Here is a 7,886-nt window from a genome sequence, read left to right as displayed (position 1 = left end):
TCTTGGGGGCTGCCTCTCACCTGCTTTCCAAACACTGGGGCTCGGTGCTCTCCTTGTAATGGGAAAGAACCATCCTTTTTCTAAAGATGTCTGTGGTCAAAATTGAGATGCCTCCCGCCAAATCCCATATATCCAAGGATTCCTCCATGACAAAAACTTCCAGGGCAAACAGGTGTGGCTGGTTTGGCCTCCCAGGAGCCACCTCTCTACTCTTCTTCCTTTAAGGCACTTGGGCTATGTGTATTCCTTCCTATGGAAAAGAACCACCCTTATCTACACAGAAATGGCTAAAATTGGTATTCCATCTCCAAAACTCCCTATATCCAAGCGTTGTTTTCAGACAAAAGGATGGAGAGGTCTGGCTGACCTGGGCATCTGATGGCTGCCTTTCATCTTCCCCTCAAACACCACTGTTCTGTGCTTTCCTTCCTATGCAAAAGAACCATCCTTCTCCTCCGAGTGTCCATGTCTGAAACCTGGATTCCACCTCTAAAATTCTGTATACCCAAGAGTTGCTCCCAGGCAAAACTTGCCAGTACTGTCAAGTCTGTCTGGCCTTGGCCTCTGGGGATCATCTCACATCTGGCCCTGAAACACTGGGGCTCTGTTCTTTCCTTCCTATGGAAAAGAATTGGCCTTCTTGTGCAGGGGCAAGGACCAAAATTGGGATTTGGCCTCCCAAATTCCATATATCCAGAGATTGCTCCAAAACAAAAAGTAGCCAGGACATAGAGGTGTGGCTTGCCCTGTCCTCTGGTGATTTGCTTAGACTATGAGCAGAACATCTTCAACTGCAAAGACCTCAGAGAAGACACAAACATCTCCTGAGGTGGGGTTTGGAGGCTACAAGCACCTGACCACTATATAGGGACAAAGAAACTCTGTGCTCATTGGGGTGGAGAGAACAAGAGATGAGAGCCATGACAGTGTTTAAAGAGTGGTTTCAGAGACAGTGGATCCTTTTGACGTACTGGAAAACAGCCAGAGAAAGAAAGAATTAATGCCAGCTGGAAAGCCAGGGAGGTCCAGACTGGAAAAAAGGAGAAAGAAATTTCCTTCCTAGGGCAGAGGTGTGGTGCCAGACATCCCTCAGAAGGAGTCTGGAGCAGCCCAAGGCTCTGTGTGTGCAAGCAGAGGCAGGCAGGAGGCAGAGCTGTTAGCAAAGGAAGGGGCCAGCGAGGTGGGGCAGCCGGGGGATGACGACAGCCTGCAGGGACAGAGGCGCAGGGCATGGACACCGTAGGACAGCCTGGGCTGCAGAGGCCACAGGGATGGGCAGCAGCTGAAAGGCCCTGACAGAGCCAACTCCTGCAGCACTTGGGCCATGCAGGCTGGCCCTGGGCCTGAGGCCAGCAGGGGACAAGTGAGCCTTGCTGTGCTGGGGCCTCATTGCCTCCTTGTCCCTGCTCAGCAGCCTGGCAGGGGCCGCCCCATGGTGCTGCCCTTGGCATTGCACATGCCCAGAGCCCAGTGGCCCGGGAAGAGCCCTGAGCAAAGAGGGAGGGACAGGATCTGCCTTGCCAGGGGCTGGGACTCAGCCCTTGGCCCTTTGCATTCCTGAAACACATCCAGGTATGCTCAGCATCAGAGACACCTTTCCCTTGTTTTTCTCCATCTGTCATCAGTGCCTCCATTGTTCTGCTCTAACTGGAACCTGGGGACACTTTCATGTGAGTTGTGTCTCTCAGTGGAACCCATAAGAAGTTAAAGAAACTTTTGAGTTTAAATCTAACTTAGAGTTCTTCAGAACTTTTTTGAACACTCTCTCAGGGACTGAGTCTGATGTAAACAGCACCAAAGCCCCAAGAGATTCATTAAAGTCCTTGTGCTGTGTCTGTGCTGCTCAGATGGGCTGGGATCCTGGCACAGAAGCAGCTCCCAGGGTAAACCAAGAGAAGCTTCAAAAAGACATTTCTGCTGAGGAGCAGCTCCTCTGCCAGCCCAGCAGGGCTGAGGGCACTGCCTGCAGGCACTGAGGGCACAGGAGCCAGGCACAGACAGGCTCAAGGCACTCAGGACTGGGAAGACATTGAGCTGAGACTGCACTTGGGGAAACTTCTTCACAGTCCTGGGACATGGTGAGTGTGTGGGTGCAGGGCAATGTCCCCTGTGCTCCTGGAGAGATCTCCTGGAGCCAGCCTGGGCAGCTGTCAGCCTGCCTGGGAGCTCCACATGCATGGTGGAGTGGAGCTGTGGGTGCAAGGAGTGACTCCTGCCAGGGCAGGTCCTGCTGCTGTGCAGAGGGTGCTGTGCTGGCCACGGCTGCTCACAGCTCCAGCTCATGCCCAGGTCATTTCTGAGGGGACTTTTCATGAGGTCATTCAGAGCAGGAATTTTTTGCTTGAGTCTCTTCTTTCCTGAATCTGTGCTCCCACTTTTCCCAGGTTCAGCTTGGTGGGAATGGAAACTCAGCTGTGAAGGGCAGAGCAGGGTATGAGGCTCTTAAACCATCACTCTGAGATTTCCTGGGAACCTCAGCAGGTGCCTCCACCTCCCCAGCCTCCAGATCCATGCAGCATCACCTTTCCATGGTGCCCAGGCTTTGGGGAGCTGTTCTTTAATTCCTGCACCCCCGAGCAGCTGCAGGGCAGAGCTGACCCAGGGGCTGGGCTGGGCTCTGGCAGCTCTGGCAGGGAAGGAGCCCGGGGCCACAGGAAGAGTTCGGGCTGGGACAGCTCCAGCAGCAGAGCCATGGGCAGGGAGGGAGGGAGACAGTGCTGAGGGAACCCCTGCTGCAGGACAGATGTGGCACTTGCCAGCCCTGCCCTGCAGGGCAGACACTGCCCTGAGCAGCACAGCTCTGGTGTCCCCTCCCAGCCAGCTCAGCCCTCAGCCCGGAGGCTCGGGGCCCTCAGTCCCCTCCTGGGCTGGCAGAGCAGCACCAGAAATAAAGGCCATCTCTCCTGCCATGTGTCCATTCCCTGCTGACCATGGCCTGAGGGTCACTGTCCTGCCCTGGTGCTGCCTGGGAGGGGCTGTGCAGGGATGGACAGGGAAAGGCTTTTCCTCAGGGCCAGTTCTCTCTCTCCTTGCCTTGCCCAGGTGCTCCTGGCATTGCTGATGGGCTCTCTGGCAATGGCAGCTCCAGCTGCAGGCTCAGGCCCAGCCCTTGGGCTCCTCCTGTGCAGGCTGAGCACAGCAATGGGGTGTCCCAGGTCCCTGTGCCCCGGGGAGCTCTGGGCAGGGCAGGCTGGGAGGCTGGGAATGAGCCAACTCTCCTCAAGCAGTGCCATGGACAGGACCCTTGGTGTGTCTTTGGGATGCCATCCAAGCTGGGAGCTGCCTCCAGGGGACACTGGGGGACCCGAGTGTCCTTGGCCAGGAGTGGGGTTCAGACTGTGAGAAGGGCTGAGCCAGGTTGCTCTGCTGTCCCTCTGCTCTCAGAGACAGGTTGCTCAGCTATGTCAGGCTGATTTTCAGGGGAACACAGTGACTGCCCTCGATCTCAGAAAGGGCAGCTGGGGACAGATGGAGTGACCGAGCAGTTCCCCTCACCCTTCACTGAGTTACTGCCAAAGCTCTTGCATTGCACAGTTCTCTCTGATCTCCCAGGGCACAGCAGGAATCCCTCTCAAACTGCCTTTAGCCATCACCATTCATTAGCCCTGGGACAGGAGGTGCTGCCAAGCTCCTCAGCCTCAGGAGCAGTTTGGCCTGATGAAATCAAGCCGCAGGACTGGCCCCTGTCCCTGTTCCCATGACCCCACTGCTTCAGAGCAGACTTGATCCCTCGTGTCCAGGAGCAGAGTCCCTGCTTGTCACGGCAATGGGGCCAGATCCCAGCAGAGTTCCAGGCACGGGGCTGAAGGAAGGGCTTTGAGAAAAGGAAAATGGGGTGGCACAGAGCAGCAGGGGCAGAGCTGAGCAAAGGGACTTGGATATTGCTCAGCAAAGTCTCCCCTGAATTATAACTGTGTCCTCCTTCAGCAGGACTCCATGGCCAGAGTGAAGAAATGTCCAACAGCAGCTCCATCAGCCACTTCCTCCTGCTGCCATTGGCAGACACGCGGCAGCTGCAGCTCCTGCACTTCTGCCTCTTCCTGGCCATCTCCCTGGCTGCCCTCCTGGCCAACGGCCTCATCATCAGCGCCGTAGCCTGCGGCCACCACCTGCACACCCCCATGTTCTTCTTCCTGCTCAACCTGGCCCTCACTGACCTAGGCTCCATCTGCACCACTGTCCCCAAAGCCATGCACAATTCCCTCTGGGACACCAGACACATCTCCTATGCTGGATGTGCTGCTCAGCTCTTTTTCTTTATGTTCTTCATCACAGCAGAGTATTATCTCCTGACCATCATGAGCTACGACCGCTACGTGTCCATCTGCAAACCCCTGCACTACGGGACCCTCCTGGGCAGCAGAGCTTGTGCCCACATGGCAGCAGCTGCCTGGGCCAGTGGCTTTCTCAATGCTCTGCTGCACACAGCCAATACATTTTCCCTGCCCCTGTGCCAGGGCAATGCCCTGGGCCAGTTCTTCTGTGAAATCCCCCAGTTCCTCAAGCTCTCCTGCTCACACTCCTACCTCAGCGAACTTGGGCTTCTTGTGGTTAGTGCATGTTTAGCCCTTGCCTGTTTTGTGTTCATTGTTTTCTCCTATGTGCAGATCTTCAGGGCTGTGCTGAGGATCCCCTCTCAGCAGGGACGGCACAAAGCCTTTTCCACCTGCCTCCCTCACCTGGCTGTGCTCTCCCTGTTTGTAAGCACTGCTGTGTTTTCTCATGTGAAACCCCCCTCCATCTCCTCCCCATCCCTGGATCTGGCACTGTCAGTTCTGTACTCAGTGGTGCCTCCAGCCCTGAACCCTCTCATCTACAGCCTGAGGAACCAGGAGCTCAAGGCTAAATTGTGGACACTGATCAGTGGATAGTTTAAGAAACAGTAAACTGCTGCCCAGTTTCTGCAAATCACTTCCAATAAAAGTCGTCTTTGATAGTACTTGTTTGGTTTGGTCGTTGAATTGCTTATTTCCTTTTTTTTTTTTAGTATTTTAACATATTCCACATAGAAATGCCATTCTTTGTGCATAGTTTCATTTTGTTTCTCCCCATGATTTCTGTGGCCACAGACTGTGTCAAAGAGGGGCTGCAATCTCAGTGGCTTTAAAGGAACCTAAGGACCTCACTCCCAGCAAAGTTGTCTGCAGAGATGCCACTTTTGTTCCCTTCTCTGAAACTGCAGCAGCAATGTCTGTGTGCAGAGCTGGGGCAGATCAGTGCTGGCACAGCAGCTGTGCCCAGCAGCAGCAGCAGCGCTTGGTGTTGCCAGTGCTGCTCCTGTGCCACTGCCCCGCTGCCCTCCTGGCCCTCGTGTTGCTGCAGGGCCTGAGTGCTCTCGGGGCCGGGCATAGCCCTGGGGGTGACAGTGCCGGGGCTGCAGCAGGGACAGGCCATGGGCACTGCTGGGGCAGCGCTGACGCCTCAGGCCAGGGCCTGGGGGCTCCAGGCTCCTTGGCCACGCTCTCTCCACAGCACTTGGCCAGCCCAATGCTGAGCACAGAAAAGCCCCAGGAGCAGCCCCAGGCTGGCCGTGGGCAGGCTGGGGGCAAACAGCATGGCTGGTGCTCTGCAAGCTCTCTGCAATGGGGACACCCTGGCAAGGAGCAGCAGAGCAGGGCCTGATCCATCCCCACTGCACTGGACACCCCAGGGCAGCGTCCCAGAGCGTCCTCATGCACCTGCCAACAACATCCCCCCTCTGCAGCCTTGGCCTCTCCCCCAGCTCACACAGGAGCCCCATCCTTGCAGGCACACACACGGCAGCACTGGCTCAGGAGCCCCTGTTTGCATTGCACACAGCAGGGTCAGCACAAGCATGGTGCTGCTGTGAGGACATGGAGCTGAGTGAGCACAAATGCCATCAGCCCCTGGGGCCAGCAAGGGCTTGGGGCCAGCAGGGAAACCACTCAGCTTTGTTGTGGCCTCTGAATTCAGCCAGAAAGTTTCTTCCTCTGAGCTGTGAGTTTCCTGTCCCACTGCAGATGTTGTTGCTCAGAGCCAGGGGAGCCTGGCAGCCACCCCCAAACTGCCATGAGCATTTCCTTGGCTTCACCTTTGCTTTCTTTACTCTTTCCTTCACCAGATTACTTCCTCTTGCCCATTTCTCTCCCCTCTTCTGCAAACAGCCCATCCCTGTTTGCCCCTTCCTCTCTGGCCTCACTCCCCATTTCTGTTCCCAAATTACAACCACGGGAACATCCCGTGGGGAGTAGGATCATCCTCCAAGTACTTCAGGAATTGTCTGCAGGGTCCTGCAGTGCCTTGTGTTGCTCCCTTGCCTGAGGCACCACAGGCCAGGGGGGCACATCTGGGCTGCTGTGTCTGGGTGTGGGGCTCCCTGTTGTGGGCAATGAGGAGGGGCTGGAGAGGCTCTGCAGGACTGACAGGATGGGCTTTGGGGCTGTGTGGAGAAGCTGAGGGACCTGGGCTGCTGGACCTTGTGAAGAGGAGGCCCAGGGCTCATCCTGCAACTACTCCAAGGGCAGTTTCAGAGAATCACGGAATCAGAAAAGCCGGAGAAGTCTTTGGAGATCATCAAGTCCAACCTGTGCCCTGACACTACCATGACTCCCTGAGCCTCCTCTTCTCCAGGATCAACAACCCCAGCTCCCTCAGCCACTCCTCACAGGACTTGTGATCCAGACCTCTCACCAGCCTTGTTGCCCTTCTCTGGACACGCTCCAGACCCTCCATGTCCTTCCTAAATTGGGGGGCCCAGAACTGGACACAGCACTCGAGGTGCTGCCCAAGCAGTGCTGAGCACAGGGGAAGAATCACTGCCCTGCTCCTGCTGGCCACACCATTCCTGATCCAGGCCAGGAGCCATTGGCCTTCTTGGCCACCTGGGCACACTGCTGCCTCATGTCCAGCCTGCTGTCCATCAGTGTCCCCAGGTCCCTTTCTGCCTGGCTGCTGTCCAGCCACTCTGTCCCCAGCCTGGAGCACTGCAGGGGTTGTTGTGGCCCAAGTCCAGGACCTAGCAGTTGGTCTTGTTAAACCTCACCTTGTTGGATTTGGGCCCTGGATCCAGCCTGTCCAGGTCCCTCTGCAGAGCCCTCCTACCCTCCAGCACATCCACACTCACACCCAGCTTGGTGCCATCTGCACATTTGCTGATGCTGCACTCAATGCCCTCATCCAGATCATCAATGCAGATATTGAAATCCACGCTGGCTGGCTCTGATCCCTCAGCCATCCTGTAGGTGCCCTGTGATGGCACTCAAGGTGATCTGTTCCATCACCTCACCAGGCACCCAGGTCAGGCTGACAGGCCTGCATTTCTCCACATCCTCCTTCCAGCCCTTCTTGGGGATGGGCTCACATTGGCACCTCCAGTCCTCTGGCACCTCCCTGCTGAGCCAGCACTGATGAGAAATGATGGAGAGCAGCTTGGGGAGCTCATCCAGCAGCTCCCTCATCCCCCTAGGATGGATCCCATCTGGTCCCAGAGACACCTGTGAGCATCTGAGTGGCTCAGCAGGTCCCCAGCTGCTTCCTCCTGGATTACAGGGGGCTGTTCTGCTCCCTGTCCCCATCTCCCAGCTCAGGAGAACACTTGTCCTCAGGACATCCTGTCTTATTGTTGAAAACTACAGCAACAAAGAGGTTGAATACTTCAGCCTTTTCCTCATCTTTGGTAACCATAGCACCCCCAATAAGGAATGGAGATTTTCCTTGTCCCTCCTTTTGCCATTAATGCATTTATAAAATCATTTTTGTTATCCTTCACAGAAGCAGCCAAGTTAACTCCTAATTTGAGCTTTCATGTCTGATTTTCTTTCTGCATGACCTAACAACTTCTTTAAACGTTTCCTGAGTTGCCTGTCTCTCTGTCCAAAGGTAATGCACCTTATTTTCTCCCTGAGTTCCTGGTAAAAGCTCCCTGC

Source organism: Sturnus vulgaris, unplaced genomic scaffold, assembly GCF_052056855.1.
Source record: "Sturnus vulgaris isolate bStuVul1 unplaced genomic scaffold, bStuVul1.hap1 Scaffold_192, whole genome shotgun sequence".
Lineage (NCBI taxonomy): Eukaryota > Metazoa > Chordata > Aves > Passeriformes > Sturnidae > Sturnus > Sturnus vulgaris.
The sequence above is the reverse complement of the archived record's forward strand: the minus strand, read 5'-3'. Positions refer to the sequence as shown.